The 21,586-nt window shown below is 32.0% G+C and overlaps 1 protein-coding gene across 1 annotated transcript in view; it reads left to right on the forward strand.

Annotated features, from left to right (window-relative positions):
* Positions 1-21,586, forward strand: part of GRIK2 (glutamate ionotropic receptor kainate type subunit 2) — a 1,179,562-nt gene that overhangs the window by 1,018,905 nt on the left and 139,071 nt on the right. The gene's annotated exons all lie outside the window — the stretch shown is intronic.

Consider the following 21,586-nt stretch of genomic DNA (forward strand, 5'->3'; position numbering starts at 1 on the left):
GCAACACGTTTCTCAGCATACATACTATTTCCTCAGGCATTTACTTTTTATTTACTGTAAATATTATACATTCCAATGTTCTGCACACAGCAAATTTTTTTCTCTAAATATTTTTAAAAAGCTATATAAATATATATATATATATATATATATATATACAGTATGTATATATCTGTAAATATCTATAACTATATGTAATCATGTATATCAATCTATCTATCTATCTATCTATCTATCTATCTATATATATATATATATATATATATATATATATCTATATATATATATATATATATATATAGATAGATAGATAGATAGATAGATAGATAGATAGATAGATAGATATATATTGTACCTAAAAACATTTTATATATACAGGGAGTGCAGAATTATTAGGCAAGTTGTATTTTTGAGGATTAATTGTATTATTGAACAACAACCATGTTCTCAATGAACCCAAAAAACTCATTAATATCAAAGCTGAATATTTTTGGAAGTAGTTTTTAGTTTGTTTTTAGTTTTAGCTATTTTAGGGGGATATCTGTGTGTGCAGGTGACTATTACTGTGCATGATTATTAGGCAACTTAACAAAAAACAAATATATACCCATTTTAATTATTTATTTTTACCAGTGAAACCAATATAACATCTCAACATTCACAAATATACATTTCTGACATTCAAAAACAAAACAAAAACATATCAGTGACCAATATAGCCACCTTTCTTTGCAAGGACACTCAAAAGCCTGCCATCCATGGATTCTGTCAGTGTTTTGATCTGTTCACCATCAACATTGTGTGCAGCAGCAACCACAGCCTCCCAGACACTGTTCAGAGAGGTGTACTGTTTTCCCTCCTTGTAAATCGCACATTTGATGATGGACCACAGGTTCTCAATGGGGTTCAGATCAGGTGAACAAGGAGGCCATGTCATTAGATTTTCTTCTTTTATACCCTTTCTTGCCAGCCACGCTGTGGAGTACTTGGACGCGTGTGATGGAGCATTGTCCTGCATGAAAATCATGTTTTTCTTGAAGGATGCAGACTTCTTCCTGTACCACTGCTTGAAGAAGGTGTCTTCCAGAAACTGGCAGTAGGACTGGGAGTTGAGCTTGACTCCATCCTCAACCTGAAAAGGCCACACAAGCTCATCTTTGATGATACCAGCCCAAACCAGTACTCCACCTCCAGCTTGCTGGCATCTGAGTCGGACTGGAGCTCTCTGCCCTTTACCAATCCAGCCAAGTGGCCCATCCATCTGGCCCATCAAGACTCACTCTCATTTCATCAGTCCATAAAACCTTAGAAAAAGCAGTCTTGAGATATTTCTTGGCCCAGTCTTGACGTTTCAGCTTGTGTGTCTTGTTCAGTGGTGGTCGTCTTTCAGCCTTTCTTACCTTGGCCATGTCTCTGAGTATTGCACACCTTGTGCTTTTGGGCACTCCAGTGATGTTGCAGCTCTGAAATATGGCCAAACTGGTGGCAAGTGGCATCTTGGCAGCTGCACGCCTGACTTTTCTCAGTTCATGGGCAATTATTTTGCGCCTTGGTTTTTCCACACGCTTCTTGCGACCCTGTTGACTATTTTGAATGAAACGCTTGATTGTTTGATGATCACGCTTCAGAAGCTTTGCAATTTTAAGAGTGCTGCATCCCTCTGCAAGATATCTCACTATTTTTGACTTTTCTGAGCCTGTCAAGTCCTTCTTTTGACCCATTTTGCCAAAGGAAAGGAAGTTGCCTAATAATTATGCACACCTGATATAGGGTGTTGATGTCATTAGACCACACCCCTTCTCATTACAGAGATGCACATCATCTAATATGCTTAATTGGTAGTAGGCTTTCGAGCCTATACAGCTTGGAGTAAGACAACGTGCATAAAGAGGATGATGTGGTCAAAATACTCATTTGCCTAATAATTCTGCACTCCTTGTATATATATATATATATATATATATATATATTTATATATATATATAAAACACATGGAAACACCCAGCACTCACCAGCTAGCTCACAGCTAAGATAAAGTCACAACTGGAAAGGTTAGTCACCGCATCTCGCCAAATGAGAAAGCTCAGGCATCACGTCAAGGTCCTTTCCATTGCCTGAGTCCCTAACACAGCCACACCATCATGTGAGCTCACAAAGCCAAACAGACTGAGAACAAAGAAGGAGTGCAGTTCCCTTCCATGTTATATATATATATATATATATATATATATATATATATATATATATGTATATATATATATACAGTTGTGCTCATAAGTTTACATACACCCTGGCAGAATTTATGATTTCTTGGCCATCTTTCAGAGAATATGAATGATAACACAAAAACTTTTCTTTCACTCATGGTTAGTGTTTGGCTGAAGCCATTTATTATCAATCAACTGTGTCTAGTCTGTAAACATATAATATTGCAGGTCCACACTTGGTAATATACAGTATAGCAGTGGCCAGTATGATATATATGAGCACATCAAACAGTCCCTTCAGATGGAAAGATATACCACTCTAACAAAAGCCACTGAGTGATTCTGGCTGTGGCACACATTGTACACACTTAGAATTAAGGTAAAACAGCTTGCAAATAAAACAAGAATTACAAGAAAATATTCAACTTGGAGCTATGGAAACATTATAAAGGGCAGGGAGTATGCATCACAAGGGGAAACACCCTGGGCTGGGAACACTCAAAATCATGATACAGCAGCATGTACATAAAACAGTAATTGTATGCAAAACATTTAACCACACATAGGTAATAAACGTAATGGAACATTGAACTAAGGTAACCCAATAGAACATAGCAAAGAAGAGAGGGAGAAAAAAGGGATAAGGAGTGGCACACAGTTCCTAAGCAGTGTTCTGTGATTCTACCCCACACCGGTAGCTAATATTACGTGGCAGTCTCTCAACTCATGAGACGCTTCTCCGGGTCTCAGCATGGACTTCAGTGCGGCAGCATAGTGCGCAGTGCATAAAGGCAGCAAGGACAGAATAGGGCCTCCCCTGTGCAGCCATCCTTCCACCGGGAAAATGACAGGGCTTTCTTGAGGTAAGGCTCCTAGACATGTAGGAGGGCTCAGCTGTAGAGATGTCACACTTTATTGGCTTACGTTGAGGCACTAGTTGGAATAATCCCCTCGAATTAGGTATCAGCCGATTCACACATACCTCAGAGGCTATGCTGCTATCCGTAAAGCAATCAGACACCTCTCCCTCCGTGGTGTGACCAGTCCATGACTGTACTTGCTGAATTCCCCCCTGCACTTTAGCATTGTGCCAGGGTTTGAGATAACCTACGTGACTGTGATTATCTGTATCAGAGGCTCTAAGTGCTGGTGCCGGACATAATGATCTTCTTGCTGTCTGAGGGTCTTTAGGTGTATGCTGTAGGGATCGGAATGCTGGTGAGCATTGTAAGGTTTCTTTAGGTGGTAAATCCCGGCTGATGGACAAGAATGCCAGGGTTAGTTCACGCTCTAATCTTTGAAAATGGGCACATAGTAAGGATTTTACGTGACACTCCCAGTCAGCAGCCATGTTTCTTAGCCTCCACGGGGGAGAGGAAACAGTAACTCCTGGTCAGGCTGATCGCTAGGCAGGCCAGTATTCAGCTGTTCTTTTCACCTCACGATTATTATTTAATGTCCCAAAGGTTCTCCAACCCTTCTTGATATCTAGAAATGTCTATAGGTTATATTAGTGATGAGTGAAGGTCAATTTAAAGGAAATTCGAAACTATTTCAGCAGAGCTGAAGCAAAGTGCGACCGATCAGAACCCTGGTTGGCTCCGCCCCCCGTGTTTACTCTTTTTAGATCATGACAAAAGAAACTACCCAAATGACCCTGATCAAAAGTTTACATACCCTGGTGATTTAGGCCTGATAACATGCACACAAGTTGACACAAAGGGGTTTGAATGGCTATTAAAGGTAACCATCCTCACCTGTGATCTGTTTGCTTGTAATTTGTTTGTGTGTATAAAAGGTCAATGAGTTTCTGGACTCCTGACTGACCCTTGCATCCTTCATCCAGTCATGGGGAAAGAAAAAGAATTGTCAAAGGATCTGCAGGAAAAAGGTAGTTGAACTGTATAAAACAGGAAAGGGATATAAATAGATATCCAAGGAATTGAGAATGCAAATCAGCAGTGTTCAAACTCTAATCAAGAAGTGGAAAATGAGGCGTTCTGTTTGATAACATACTGCATTCATCTTGCCATCAGTTCTGACCAAATTTCCTGTGTCTTTGTAGCTCACACATACTCAAAACATCAGCGATCCACCTCCGTGTTTCACAGTAGGAATGGTGTACCTTTCATCATAGGCCTTGTTGACTCCTCTCCAAATGCAGCGTTTATGGTTGTGGCCAAAAAGCTCAATTTTGGTCTCATCACTCCAAATTACTTTGTGCCAGAAGGTTTGAGGCTTGTCTCTGTGCTGTTTGGCGTATTGTAAGTGGGATTCTTTGTGGCATTTGCGTAGTAATGGCTTTCTTCTGGCGACTCGACCATGCAGCCCATCTTTCTTCAAGTGCCTCCTTATTGTGCATCTTGAAACAGCCACACCACATGTCCTGTATTTCACCTGAAGTTATTTGTGCGTTTGTCTTTGTATCCCAAACAATTTTCCTGGCAGATGTTGCTGAAAATTTAGTTGGTCTACCTGACCGTGGTTTGGTTTCAACAGAACCCCTAATTTTCCACTTCTTTATTAGATTTTAAACACTGCTGATTCACATTCTCAATTCCTTGGATATCTTTTTATATCCCTTTCCTGTTTTATACAGTTCAACTACCTTTTTCCCACAGATCCTTTGACAATTCTTTTTCTTTCCCCATGACTCAGAATCCAGACACGTCAGTGCAGCACAGAATGAAAGATGCAAGCATCTGTCAGGAGTCCAGAAACTCATTGACCTTTTATACACACATACTAATTACAAGCAAACAGATCACAGGTGAAGATGGTTACCTTTAATAGCCATTCAAACCCCTTTGTGTCAACATGTGTGCATGTTATCAGGCTTAAATCACCAGGGTATGTTAACTTTTGATCAGGGTAATTTGGGTAGTTTCTGTTGTCATTATGATTTAAAAAGAGTAAACACAGCTGATTGATAATAAATGGCTTCAGCCAAACACTAACCATGAGTGAAAGAAAAGTTTTTGTGTTATCATTCATATTCTCTGAAAAATGGCCAAGAAATCATAAATTCTGCCAGGGTATGTAAACTTATGAGCACAACTGTATATACTATATATATATATATATATATATATATATACAGGTATACCCCGCTCATACAGCGGGTTAGGGACCGGAGCCCCGCTGTAAAGTGAAAACCGCCTTAAAGTGAAACAAGGCAGTTTTAGCTTTCTTTTCACTTGCCAGTGTGTTTAAAAACTTGAAAACATGTTTAAACTAACATATATTAGGGGTACAATAATGCTATGTTTAGTTTAACACTAGCACAGCACAGTATTCTATTAGTATTCAATAAATACTGTACCTGTAAAATAGTGACAATGACTATAGTAAAATTTGCCAGACTATAACACTGAGACACAGATTGTGCTGTAATGCTGTAAACAGAGTGAACTTAGCATAACAAAATGGTGCCAGTCACTTTTCTCGCAATCTCACGATGATTACAGTACTGTTTCAAAATCCTTGGAGGTTGAACTTCAGCTCCACAAAGCGCTGTATTAGCGAAGCGCTGTAAAGTGAAGCGCTGTAAAGTGGGGTATACCTGTATATATATATATATATATATATATATATATATATATATATATAAACAGCACAAGGGAAACGGCACACTCCATCCGGTCAACACCCTGGTGCACTGCTATAGTAAATACATACAGAGTCCTGATGAACCCCAATGCCTGGCTCCAGAGTTACAAGGTCACCCAAAGCAGGCACAACACAAAGGGATTTTTGTAGAAAAGCCTTTTATGTGAATAAACACACGAAAACAACAAAGGCCTTGCCCAAATGTTTCGGCTCTCACAGGAGCCTTTTTCAATAGAGGCCGTGCAGACATAACCAACATCATACAAACCCTTACCTAAATACAACATACATAATACATAAACAGGTGTCTGTTTATATATATATATATATATATATATATATATATATATATGTATGTATATATATAAAGAACATATTCTTCTATGTGCAGAACATTGGAATGTGAAATATTCATATTTTCATGTCAGGTAAGCGCACATGAGAATATGCAATCAAATCTGCGCAAGTATAAAGTGTTAGGTTTTCCCACTTTTTTTCTCCATTGGCTTCTCTAACTGAATACATGAATAAGCACGTTATATTGTAGGTTTGGCTTTTTGCGCTTTTTGTGAGTGCACATACAAATATATACACATATATTTCCACCTTTTAGCCCTTCTCAGTTAAACACCATGGGACATATCTATCAAGCTCCGGATAGAGCTTGAGGCCCCGTGAATAAGCACGTTATATTGTAGGTTTGGCTTTTTGCGCTTTTTGTGAGTGCACATACAAATATATACACATATATTTCCACATTTTAGCCCTTCTCAGTTAAACACCATGGGACATATCTATCAAGCTCCGGATAGAGCTTGAGCCTGCAGACTCGCCAGAAACACCAGTTATGAAGCAGCGGTCTAAAGACCGCTGCTCCATAACCTGTCCGCCTGCTCTGAGCAGGCGGACAGACATTGCCGCAATTCAACCCGATCGAGTACGATCGTGTTGATTGACACCCCCCAGCTGGCGGCCACGATTCTGCAGGGGGCGGCGTTGCACCAGCAGCTCTTGTGAGCTGCTGGTGCAATGCTGAATACAGAGAGCGTATTTCTCTCCGTATTCAGCAAGGTATGGAGGACCTGATCAGCACTGTCGGATCAGGTCCCCCAGACTTTGATAAATAGAGGCCCAAGACATATAAAATATCCTTTTTAAACAAAGTAAATATTTTTTTATTTAATAGAAATACAGTATGTGTTTCACTTACCAAATCCCTTTTAAACTCTTTTTATACATTTATTTTTAAAATAAACATATTTTATATTTTGTATGTATAAATTTGAATGTAATATTTTATTTTATTTTAATATGTTTTCCATGTGTTTTGTTGTACCTTTATTCTAGTCCTAACACTTTACTTCATGTCCAAAGTCACATTAACTTTTTTGTACTATAATCAATGTTTAGCAATATCCATTGAAAGTTTAGGGCATGCTAAATGGATGTCAGCCACACTAAACCTTTTCTGGTTATTCTTTTTTTTACTATGGACTTGTAATATCAGATTAAAAGCTAATTCTAGCATGCTCCATTCATATTGATAGCACACCCTGCGCTATTAATAGAGTTAAACTTGTAATCTAGGCCAATATGTATAAAATATACATTTGTTAAAGGAAAAATGTAAAAAAAATATGAAAAATTAGATATGTGCGAGGACAAAAAATGCATTTCATCCTTAAGATTCAGTTCACAATTTTTTGGCCGATTTGAGTCATTAAAATTTTGTTCGTGATCATATTCAGTTTGTTTGAATATTCAGATAAGAATATTGTTTGAAACCAAATTATTTCAGTTGCATTACAGCCAATGGGACACAAGAACATACAGGAACTAAAACAATTTTTACAAAGAGAATTCAAACAAAAAATTAAAATTAAAAAGCATTTGATAATTACAGTAATATCAATTATTCACAAGTACTACCTTTTCTCACCATCCTATAGCCTCCCCCATACTTACCTTTGACTTCCCACCATAAACACTTTCTTTCTCTTGTTCTTCTTCAAATCTCTCATGCTAAAGTAACCACTTTCCTTAATTTCTCACACACCTGCTCAATAACAAGTTTGTAGTTATAGTTATCCTTGGAGACTACATTAAGAGAAGGGCAGGATAAGAAGAGGTGGCACAAGCAGGCACCTGAGTTACTAAACTAGGTTGGCTTTAAATACAGTAGAAAACCAGCAAACAGCAGTTCCCTCAGGATTTGGCATCGACGGATAATGACCACCACAGAGCAGGAAGTGCAGGAGCAGGTGTGGGAAAAGCAAGAAGCAGCAGAGTTGCTGAACTAGGCAGGCCTCACAGTACATTTACCTAAAAAATACACCTACAAGAGAAGAGGACAAATATGTGTTTACCGTTCCTTGGACACAGAGGCCAGTAGACCCCAGAGAATTTGTCATTGATGGAAGATGACTACCACACAGCGAAAGAGAGAGTTACTGAACTTGGTAGACTTAACAGTATATAGACTTCAAGAATATGCCTCCAAGGGAGGAAGAGGACAAATACGTGCCTTTATCATTGAGGGATAATGATCACCACAGAGTGGGAAGGGCAGGATCAGGATTAGCAGCAGCAGCAGGCAGCAGGGTTACTGAACTAGGTAGGCCTCACAGTACATAAACCTCAAAAATATACCTCCAAGGGAGGAGGAAAAACATGTGTATAGAGTCTCTTGGACACAGCAGCCAGCAGTTCTCCAAGGATTTGGCATTGACAAATAATGACTACTACATAGCAGGAAGGGTAGGAGCAGGCCAGGCAGAAGCAGGCAGCAGAGTTATCTAATTAGGATGGCCTCACAGTACATAAACCTCAAAAATACACTTCCAAAGGAGGAGCACAAACATGTGTTTAGAGACCGTTGCTAACAGTTTGCTATGATTTTTTACTTTATCTGATGATAATCACCACAGAGCAGGAAGTGGCAACAGCAGGCAGCACAGTAACTGAAGTAGGCCTCTGATTATAGCTCACGAATACCAAAAAATACACTCCAAGGAAGATAAACAAACATATGTCTAGAGGGTTCCTTTGAAAATCACATCTAGCAGATTAAGAATGTTGCATTGACAGATGACCACCACCACAGAACATGGAAGGGCAGGAGCAGCAGAATATAGCAGAGTTACTGAAGTAGGTTTCTGGATTTTAGTTGATCAAACCCATAAATACACTGCCAAGGAAAGTGGCAAGTGGAGTGAAAGCTGTATGGGTGAAACAAAAAAATGTCATATTCCTCACCATCCTATGCTCCTTCTCCTTAAACACGCTTGATGTTACCCTTGTAGACTTGATCTGTTTACAAAGTCCTTGTGAAATTCCTTGAACATGTGCAAGAGAAGTATCTCTCAAAATGGAGCAATCTACTTTGAAACTGACTATTTTGAGAAGGGAGGGAATTTCAGAGAGATGCAAAATGATGTAGAATATACAACAGTACTGCAGTGACCATGGTCTTGTCTGTTTGTTTTTTGTTTTTTTTTTAAGTTGTGTGTACTTCATGTATTGGCAAAACATCTTATTTGACTTCCAGGCTGACCTCCAGCCTGATGTTGCATCATGAACTCCTGCCTCTAGGACATAGGTAGGGCCTGAAACAAATGGAATAACCTTAGACCAAGATAATTTTTTTTCACCCTGTGCCTAGCTGTTACCCAAGTATTTGTCATTGACTGATGACCATCACAGAGCAGGAACAGCAGGAGCAGCAGTGGACAACAGATTTTCTGAAGTAGTCCACAACAACCCTATAAATACATTTTTAAAGGGACAATGTACACCAGAATTGTTTTTGTTTAAAAAGATAGACAATCCCTTTATTACCCATTTCCCAGTTTTGCATAACCAACACTGTTATATTAATACACTTTTTTACCTCTGTGATTACCTTGTATCTAAACCTCTACAGACTGCCCCCTTATTTCAGTTCTTTTGACAGCTTTGCATTTTAGTCAATCAGTGCTTACTCCTAGGTAACTCCACGTGCATGAGCACAATGTTATCTATATGGCACACATGAACTAATGCCCTCTAGTTATGAAAAACTGTCAAAATGCATTCATATAAGGGGAGGCCTTCAAGGGCTAAGACATTAGCATATGAGCCTACCTAGGTTTAGCTTTCAACTAAGAATACCACCCTTTAAGGATGGTGTGAGGGCATAAAGCTGAACCATACATATTACTTTCCCAGTGTTTGAAATGAAAACTTACATTTGGATCATTCTGTTTTATGAAGTTGGTGCACTTACTCCTTGGTTTGCTTTTACAAAACTGCATTTCAGTTAAACACAAAACATAACATTACAGTTTAGAAGGATTGCAGGCCACTTCCATAGCAATGCTAAAGGCAGGGACAGGAGAAGGAAGGGCTTCCCCAGCACTGTCTAAAGTAAGACAACATCACTACTAGGTGAAAAGTTACTATGTATACACACACATATATATATATATACAGGTAGCACTCTGTTTACGCCGGGGTTAGGTTCCAGAAGGAATGGTTGTAATTAGAAACCGTTGTAAATTGAAACACAGTTTATAATGTAAGTCAATGGAAAGTGAGGGAGTTAGGTTCCAGGCCCCTCTCAAAATTGACATAAGTAATACATTATTTTTAAGCTTTGAAATGAAGACTTTAAATGCTAAAAAGCATTATAAACCTAATAAAATAATCACACAACACATAATATATCATCAAACTAAGTTTAATGAACAAAAATATTTGCTAGACAGCATTATAAACCTAATAAAATAATCACACAACACAGAATGTATCATCAAACTAAGTTTATTGAACAAAAACATTTTTTTACTTGCATTTTTCTGCAAACAGTTCTCTGCATTGTTAACATGTTAGATAATATCGGGTCTGCAGCTATTCTATGCATTCCAGTCTGGATTGATTTATAGGCACCCTGACCTTCAAGCAGCTGGGCAGGAAGATAAAAGGAAAGTGGCTGCTAAATCTGATCTAGGCCCATTTTGGTATATTTCATGCCACCATTTTACTGCCAAATGCGATCAAATAAAAAATTTTTTTCACTTTTTCACAAACTTTTTCACAAACTTTAGGTTTCTCACTGAAATTATTTACAAACAGCTTGTGCAATTATGGCACAAATGGTTGTAAATGCTTCTCTGGGATCCCCTTTGTTCAGAAATAGCAAACATATATGGCTTTGGCATTGTTTTTTGGTAATTAGAAGGCCGCTAAATACCGCTGCGCACCACACGTGTATTATGCCCAGCAGTGAAGGGTTTAATTAGGTAGCTTGTAGGGAGCTTGCAGGGTTAATTTTAGCTTTAGTGTAGAGATCAGCATCCCACCTGACACATCCCACCCCCTGATCCTTCACAAACAGTTCTCTTCCCTCCCCCACCCCACAATTGTCCCCCCATCTTAAGTACTGGCAGAAAGTCTGCCAGTATGAAAATAAAAGTTTTTTTTTTTTAAAAAAAACATATTGTGCAGTGTTGGATCCCCTCTTAGCCCCAAATCTCCCTGATCCCCCCATACAGATCTCTAACCCTCCCCCCTCTACCTATTTGCTGCCATCTTGTGTACTGGCAGCTGTCTGCCAGTACCCAGTCTGCCCCAAAAAATGTGTGTATTTTTTTTCTTTTATTAAAAATAAGATTTTCTGTAGTGTAGCTGCCCCCCTCAATATCCCACCTCCCTCCCTATCCCAGATCCCTTGCCCAACATCCCAGATGTGCCGGAAAACTGTGCTTCATAAAAAAAAAATTCATAGAGTGTGATTTTGCGCATGCGCGTGCACACGGCCCCTCCAGTCCCCCCTGGCTGCTTCCGCCGACTGAAGCTAACAATGGGGATACCAGAACAGGGTGCCAGAACATTGATGGGCCGCCCACCCGCCTCCCAGCTGTTGCTCCCACCCACCAACGATAGGCACTATCAATGCCCGATGCAGAGAGGGCCACAGATTATCTCTCTCTGCATCAGTGGCTAAAAAAAGGTATTACAGTGATGCCTCAATACCGAGGCATCACTGCAACACCTTGAAAGCGGTTGGAAGCGATCAGGATTGCTTCCAATGCTTGATACCCCTGAGAATGTACAGGGTACGTCCTAGGTCACTGACTGACTTTGTTTGTAGGACTTACCCTGTACGTCGTTGGTCCTTAAGGCGTTAATTTATGTGAAAATATCATATATCAGTTTTTTGTATAACAAATGCATTGTTCAGGTATGAATATAGCTATTTATTGGACATTAACAGATGAAAGATTAGCTTTAGAGAAATGTGCTTGTTCATGGACAGTAATGAAATGATATAAATAAAGCTGGAATAAACAGAATATCCATGACATCGATGACTCTTATTTATCAACAGTCCGATATTAATCGCTCCGTACTTGACGCTCATATTTTTGACAGACTTTTAAATAAATAAGGCCGTCGTATGTAGATTTGCGGCAGCGATGTCTGGTTAGCGTATTGACTCCAGCGAATGCGTCAAGATTGATGCAATGATAAATAGGCCCCAAAGGGTTTTTTTCCAACAAAAAAAACAGCACAGCAAGCTGACAAAGGCACACACAATAGCACTGTTCAGAATCGGAAGTGAATAAAGATGGCTGATGTTACCTACACTACCTCCTCCCTACGCTAGGTTAAAAGTGGATTTGACAATCCTGTTTGGCATTTAATGCCTTATTTACTGGCCCTGACATCCATAATTTAGTAATGCTCTGTCCGGATTGGACAGGGGAAGCTGTACACATGAATTTTCAGACCCAAATGAGTTGATTTGTCTAATAATCTACTGCCCCCATTCCTGTGTTCTCTGCCGCTTTATTTGGCCGCCAAAAGTGATGAACAAAAACAAATTGAATGTAACTAAGAAACATAAACATTTTTGTTACTCTCCCTTTTTGGTCACATTTCCATTCGCTACTCGTTATTAGGGATGGCGAATGTTTCGCAACATTCAAAAAACGGCACGAATTTTAACACATTCGTTCATTCGAATCGAATTTCGAATGTTTACATAACATTCTAACATTCGATTTTCGAATGTTCGGTTTTGAATTTTACGATTACATTAGAAAATATTCGAATTCGAAAAATTCGAATTTAGATTGTAATAGTATTTCTAATGCTTTTTCTTTAAATGTAATATTCGAATTATGCAATATTCGAATTCGAAAAATTTGAATTTAGATTGTAATAGTATTTCTAATGCTTTTTCTTTAAATGTAATATTCGAATTATGCAATAATCGAATTTGAAAAATTTGAATTCAGATTGTAATAGTATTTCTAATGCTTTTTCTTTAAATGTAATATTCGAATAATGCAATACGTGTATTCGAATTCGAAAAATTCGAATTTAGATAGTAATAGTATTTCTAATGATTTTTCTTTAAATGTAATATTCGAAATATGCAATGTTCGAATTCGAAAAATTCGAATTTAGATTGTAATAGTATTTCTAATGGTTTTAAATGTAATATTCGAATTATGCAATATTCGAATTCGAAAAATTCGAATTTAGATTGTGATAGTATTTCTAATGCTTTTACTTTAAATGTAATATTCGAATTATGCAATATTCGAATTCGAAAAATTAGAATTTAGATTGTAATAGTATTTCTAATGCTTTTTCTTTAAATGTAATATTCGAATTATGCAATACGTGTATTCGAATTCAAAAAATTTGAATTTAGATTGTAATAGTATTTCTAATGCTTTTTCTTTAAATGTAATATTCGAATAATGCAATACGTGTATTCGAATTCGAAAAATTCGAATTTAGATAGTAATAGTATTTCTAATGATTTTTCTTTAAATGTAATATTCGAATTATGCAATATTCGAATTCGAAAAATTCGAATTTAGATTGTAATAGTATTTCTAATGCTTTTTCTTTAAATGTAATATTCAAATTATGCAATACGTGTATTCGAATTCGAAAAATTTGAATTTAGATTGTAATAGTATTTCTAATGGTTTTAAATGTAATATTCAAATTAAGCAATATTCGAATTCGAAAAATTCGAATTTAGATTGTGATAGTATTTCTAATGCTTTTTCTTTAAATGTAATATTCGAATTATGCAATATTCGAATTCGAAAAATTAGAATTTTGATTGTAATAGTATTTCTAATGCTTTTTCTTTAAATGTAATATTCGAATTATGCAATACGTGTATTCGAATTCGAAAAATTCAAATTTAGATTGTAATAGTATTTCTAATGTTTTTTTTTTAAATGTAATATTTGAATAATGCAATACGTGTATTCGAATTCGAAAAATTCGAATTTAGATAGTAATAGTATTTCTAATGTTTTTTCTTTAAATGTAATATTCGAATTATGCAATATTCGAATTCGAAAAATTTGAATTTAGATTGTAATAGTATTTCTAATGCTTTTTCTTTAAATTTAATATTCGAATTATGCAATACTTGTATTCGAATTCGAAAAATTCGAATTTAGATTGTAATAGTATTTCTAATGCTTTTTCTTTAAATGTAATATTCGAATTATGCAATACGTGTATTCGAATTCGAAAAATTCAAATTTAGATTGTAATAGTATTTCTAATGCTTTTAAATGTAATATTCGAATTATGCAATATTCGAATTCGAAAAATTCGAATTTAGATTGTAATAGTATTTCTAATGCTTTTTCTTTAAATGTTATATTCGAATTATGCAATACGTGTATTCGAATTCGAAAAATTCGAATTTAGATTGTAATAGTATTTCTAATGCTTTTTCTTTAAATGTAATATTCGAATTATGCAATACGTGTATTCGAATTCAAAAAATTCTAATTTAGATAGTAATAGTATTTCTAATGATTTTTCTTTAAATTTAATATTCAAATTATGCAATACGTGTATTCGAATTCGAAAAATTTGAATTTAGATTGTAATAGTATTTCTAATGCTTTTTCTTTAAATGTAATATTCGAATTATGCAATACGTGTATTCGAATTCGAAAAATTCGAATTTAGATTGTAATAGTATTTCTAATGCTTTTAAATCTAATATTCGAATTATGCAATATTCAAATTCGAAAAATTTGAATTTAGATTGTAATAGTATTTCTAATGCTTTTTCTTTAAATGTAATATTTGAATTATGCAATACGTGTATTCAAATTCGAAAAATTCGAATTTAGATTGTAATAGGATTTCTAATGGTTTTAAATGTAATATTCGAATTATGCAATATTCGAATTCGAAAAATTCGAATTTAGATTGTGATAGTATTTCTAATGCTTTTACTTTAAATGTAATATTCGAATTATGCAATATTCGAATTCGAAAAATTAGAATTTAGATTGTAATAGTATTTCTAATGCTTTTTCTTTAAATGTAATATTCGAATTATGCAATACGTGTATTCGAATTCGAAAAATTAGAATTTAGATTGTAATAGTATTTCTAATGCTTTTTCTTTAAATGTAATATTCGAATAATGCAATACGTGTATTCGAATTCGAAAAATTCGAATTTAGATAGTAATAGTATTTCTAATGATTTTTCTTTAAATGTAATATTCGAATTATGCAATATTCGAATTCGAAAAATTCGAATTTAGATTGTGATAGTATTTCTAATGCTTTTACTTTAAATGTAATATTCGAATTATGCAATATTCGAATTCGAAAAATTAGAATTTAGATTGTAATAGTATTTCTAATGCTTTTTCTTTAAATGTAATATTTGAATTATGCAATACGTGTATTCGAATTCGAAAAATTCGAATTTAGATTGTAATAGTATTTCTAATGCTTTTTCTTTAAATGTAATATTCGAATAATGCAATACGTGTATTCGAATTCGAAAAATTCGAATTTAGATAGTAATAGTATTTCTAATGTTTTTTCTTTAAATGTAATATTCGAATTATGCAATATTCGAATTCGAAAAATTTGAATTTAGATTGTAATAGTATTTCTAATGCTTTTTCTTTAAATGTAATATTCGAATTATGCAATACGTGTATTCGAATTCGAAAAATTCAAATTTAGATTGTAATAGTATTTCTAATGCTTTTAAATGTAATATTCGAATTATGCAATATTCGAATTCGAAAAATTCGAATTTAGATTGTAATAGTATTTCTAATGCTTTTTCTTTAAATGTTATATTCGAATTATGCAATACGTGTATTCGAATTCGAAAAATTCGAATTTAGATTGTAATAGTATTTCTAATGCTTTTTCTTTAAATGTAATATTCGAATTATGCAATACGTGTATTCGAATTCAAAAAATTCTAATTTAGATAGTAATAGTATTTCTAATGATTTTTCTTTAAATTTAATATTCAAATTATGCAATACGTGTATTCGAATTCGAAAAATTTGAATTTAGATTGTAATAGTATTTCTAATGCTTTTTCTTTAAATGTAATATTCGAATTATGCAATATGTGTATTCGAATTCGAAAAATTCGAATTTAGATTGTAATAGTATTTCTAATGCTTTTAATTCTAATATTCGAATTATGCAATATTCAAATTCGAAAAATTTGAATTTAGATTGTAATAGTATTTCTAATGCTTTTTCTTTAAATGTAATATTTGAATTATGCAATACGTGTATTCAAATTCGAAAAATTCGAATTTAGATTGTAATAGTATTTCTAATGGTTTTAAATGTAATATTCGAATTATGCAATATTCGAATTCGAAAAATTCGAATTTAGATTGTGATAGTATTTCTAATGCTTTTACTTTAAATGTAATATTCGAATTATGCAATATTCGAATTCGAAAAATTAGAATTTAGATTGTAATAGTATTTCTAATGCTTTTTCTTTAAATGTAATATTCGAATTATGCAATACGTGTATTCGAATTCGAAAAATTCGAATTTAGATTGTAATAGTATTTCTAATGCTTTTAAATGTAATATTCGAATTATGCAATATTCGAATTCGAAAAATTCGAATTTAGATTGTAATAGTATTTCTAATGCTTTTTCTTTTAATGTAATATTCGAATAATGCAATACGTGTATTCGAATTCGAAAAATTCGAATTTAGATAGTAATAGTATTTCTAATGATTTTTCTTTAAATGTAATATTCGAATTATTCAATATTCGAATTCGAAAAATTCGAATTTAGATTGTGATAGTATTTCTAATGCTTTTACTTTAAATGTAATATTCGAATTATGCAATATTCGAATTCGAAAAATTAGAATTTAGATTGTAATAGTATTTCTAATGCTTTTTCTTTAAATGTAATATTTGAATTATGCAATACGTGTATTCGAATTCGAAAAATTTGAATTTAGATTGTAATAGTATTTCTAATGCTTTTTCTTTAAATGTAATATTCGAATAATGCAATACGTGTATTCGAATTCGAAAAATTCGAATTTAGATAGTAATAGTATTTCTAATGATTTTTCTTTAAATGTAATATTCGAATTATGCAATATTCGAATTCGAAAAATTCGAATTTAGATTGTAATAGTATTTCTAATGCTTTTTCTTTAAATGTAATATTCAAATTATGCAATACGTGTATTCGAATTCGAAAAATTTGAATTTAGATTGTAATAGTATTTCTAATGGTTTTAAATGTAATATTCGAATTAAGCAATATTCGAATTCGAAAAATTCGAATTTAGATTGTGATAGTATTTCTAATGCTTTTTCTTTAAATGTAATATTCGAATTATGCAATATTCGAATTCGAAAAATTAGAATTTAGATTGTAATAGTATTTCTAATGCTTTTTCTTTAAATGTAATATTCGAATTATGCAATACGTGTATTCGAATTCGAAAAATTCAAATTTAGATTGTAATAGTATTTCTAATGCTTTTTCTTTAAATGTAATATTTGAATAATGCAATACGTGTATTCGAATTCGAAAAATTCGAATTTAGATAGTAATAGTATTTCTAATGTTTTTTCTTTAAATGTAATATTCGAATTATGCAATATTCGAATTCGAAAAATTTGAATTTAGATTGTAATAGTATTTCTAATGCTTTTTCTTTAAATTTAATATTCGAATTATGCAATACTTGTATTCGAATTCGAAAAATTCGAATTTAGATTGTAATAGTATTTCTAATGCTTTTTCTTTAAATGTAATATTCGAATTATGCAATACGTGTATTCGAATTCGAAAAATTCAAATTTAGATTGTAATAGTATTTCTAATGCTTTTAAATGTAATATTCGAATTATGCAATATTCGAATTCGAAAAATTCGAATTTAGATTGTAATAGTATTTCTAATGCTTTTTCTTTAAATGTTATATTCGAATTATGCAATACGTGTATTCGAATTCGAAAAATTCGAATTTAGATTGTAATAGTATTTCTAATGCTTTTTCTTTAAATGTAATATTCGAATTATGCAATACGTGTATTCGAATTCAAAAAATTCTAATTTAGATAGTAATAGTATTTCTAATGATTTTTCTTTAAATTTAATATTCAAATTATGCAATACGTGTATTCGAATTCGAAAAATTTGAATTTAGATTGTAATAGTATTTCTAATGCTTTTTCTTTAAATGTAATATTCGAATTATGCAATATGTGTATTCGAATTCGAAAAATTCGAATTTAGATTGTAATAGTATTTCTAATGCTTTTAATTCTAATATTCGAATTATGCAATATTCAAATTCGAAAAATTTGAATTTAGATTGTAATAGTATTTCTAATGCTTTTTCTTTAAATGTAATATTTGAATTATGCAATACGTGTATTCAAATTCGAAAAATTCGAATTTAGATTGTAATAGTATTTCTAATGGTTTTAAATGTAATATTCGAATTATGCAATATTCGAATTCGAAAAATTCGAATTTAGATTGTGATAGTATTTCTAATGCTTTTACTTTAAATGTAATATTCGAATTATGCAATATTCGAATTCGAAAAATTAGAATTTAGATTGTAATAGTATTTCTAATGCTTTTTCTTTAAATGTAATATTCGAATTATGCAATACGTGTATTCGAATTCGAAAAATTCGAATTTAGATTGTAATAGTATTTCTAATGCTTTTAAATGTAATATTCGAATTATGCAATATTCGAATTCGAAAAATTCGAATTTAGATTGTAATAGTATTTCTAATGCTTTTTCTTTTAATGTAATATTCGAATAATGCAATACGTGTATTCGAATTCGAAAAATTCGAATTTAGATAGTAATAGTATTTCTAATGATTTTTCTTTAAATGTAATATTCGAATTATGCAATATTCGAATTCGAAAAATTCGAATTTAGATTGTGATAGTATTTCTAATGCTTTTACTTTAAATGTAATATTCGAATTATGCAATATTCGAATTCGAAAAATTAGAATTTAGATTGTAATAGTATTTCTAATGCTTTTTCTTTAAATGTAATATTTGAATTATGCAATACGTGTATTCGAATTCGAAAAATTCGAATTTAGATTGTAATAGTATTTCTAATGCTTTTTCTTTAAATGTAATATTCGAATAATGCAATACGTGTATTCGAATTCGAAAAATTCGAATTTAGATAGTAATAGTATTTCTAATGATTTTTCTTTAAATGTAATATTCGAATTATGCAATATTCGAATTCGAAAAATTCGAATTTAGATTGTAATAGTATTTCTAATGCTTTTTCTTTAAATGTAATATTCAAATTATGCAATACGTGTATTCGAATTCGAAAAATTTGAATTTAGATTGTAATAGTATTTCTAATGGTTTTAAATGTAATATTCGAATTAAGCAATATTCGAATTCGAAAAATTCGAATTTAGATTGTGATAGTATTTCTAATGCTTTTTCTTTAAATGTAATATTCGAATTATGCAATATTCGAATTCGAAAAATTAGAATTTAGATTGTAATAGTATTTCTAATGCTTTTTCTTTAAATGTAATATTCGAATTATGCAATACGTGTATTCGAATTCGAAAAATTCAAATTTAGATTGTAATAGTATTTCTAATGCTTTTTCTTTAAATGTAATATTTGAATAATGCAATACGTGTATTCGAATTCGAAAAATTCGAATTTAGATAGTAATAGTATTTCTAATGTTTTTTCTTTAAATGTAATATTCGAATTATGCAATATTCGAATTCGAAAAATTTGAATTTAGATTGTAATAGTATTTCTAATGCTTTTTCTTTAAATTTAATATTCGAATTATGCAATACTTGTATTCGAATTCGAAAAATTTGAATTTAGATTGTAATAGTATTTCTAATGCTTTTTCTTTAAATGTAATATTCGAATTATGCAATACGTGTATTCGAATTCGAAAAATTCAAATTTAGATTGTAATAGTATTTCTAATGCTTTTAAATGTAATATTCGAATTATGCAATATTCGAATTCGAAAAATTCGAATTTAGATTGTAATAGTATTTCTAATGCTTTTTCTTTAAATGTTATATTCGAATTATGCAATACGTGTATTCGAATTCGAAAAATTCGAATTTAGATTGTAATAGTATTTCTAATGCTTTTTCTTTAAATGTAATATTCGAATTATGCAATACGTGTATTCGAATTCAAAAAATTCTAATTTAGATAGTAATAGTATTTCTAATGATTTTTCTTTAAATTTAATATTCAAATTATGCAATACGTGTATTCGAATTCGAAAAATTTGAATTTAGATTGTAATAGTATTTCTAATGCTTTTTCTTTAAATGTAATATTCGAATTATGCAATATGTGTATTCGAATTCGAAAAATTCGAATTTAGATTGTAATAGTATTTCTAATGCTTTTAATTCTAATATTCGAATTATGCAATATTCAAATTCGAAAAATTTGAATTTAGATTGTAATAGTATTTCTAATGCTTTTTCTTTAAATGTAATATTTGAATTATGCAATACGTGTATTCAAATTCGAAAAATTCGAATTTAGATTGTAATAGTATTTCTAATGGTTTTAAATGTAATATTCGAATTATGCAATATTCGAATTCGAAAAATTCGAATTTAGATTGTGATAGTATTTCTAATGCTTTTACTTTAAATGTAATATTCGAATTATGCAATATTCGAATTCGAAAAATTAGAATTTAGATTGTAATAGTATTTCTAATGCTTTTTCTTTAATGGTAATATTCGAATTATGCAATACGTGTATTCGAATTCGAAAAATTCGAATTTAGATTGTAATAGTATTTCTAATGCTTTTTCTTTAAATGTAATATTCGAATTATGCAATATTCGAATTCGAAAAATTTGAATTTAGATTGTAATAGTATTTCTAATGCTTTTTCTTTAAATTTAATATTCGAATTATGCAATACTTGTATTCGAATTCGAAAAATTCGAATTTAGATTGTAATAGTATTTCTAATGCTTTTTCTTTAAATGTAATATTCGAATTATGCAATACGTGTATTCGAATTCGAAAAATTCAAATTTAGATTGTAATAGTATTTCTAATGCTTTTAAATGTAATATTCGAATTATGCAATATTCGAATTCGAAAAATTCGAATTTAGATTGTAATAGTATTTCTAATGCTTTTTCTTTAAATGTTATATTCGAATTATGCAATACGTGTATTCGAATTCGAAAAATTTGAATTTAGATTGTAATAGTATTTCTAATGCTTTTTCTTTAAATGTAATATTCGAATTATGCAATACGTGTATTCGAATTCAAAAAATTCTAATTTAGATAGTAATAGTATTTCTAATGATTTTTCTTTAAATTTAATATTCAAATTATGCAATACGTGTATTCGAATTCGAAAAATTTGAATTTAGATTGTAATAGTATTTCTAATGCTTTT

Source organism: Bombina bombina, chromosome 4 (genome assembly GCF_027579735.1).
Source record: "Bombina bombina isolate aBomBom1 chromosome 4, aBomBom1.pri, whole genome shotgun sequence".
Lineage (NCBI taxonomy): Eukaryota > Metazoa > Chordata > Amphibia > Anura > Bombinatoridae > Bombina > Bombina bombina.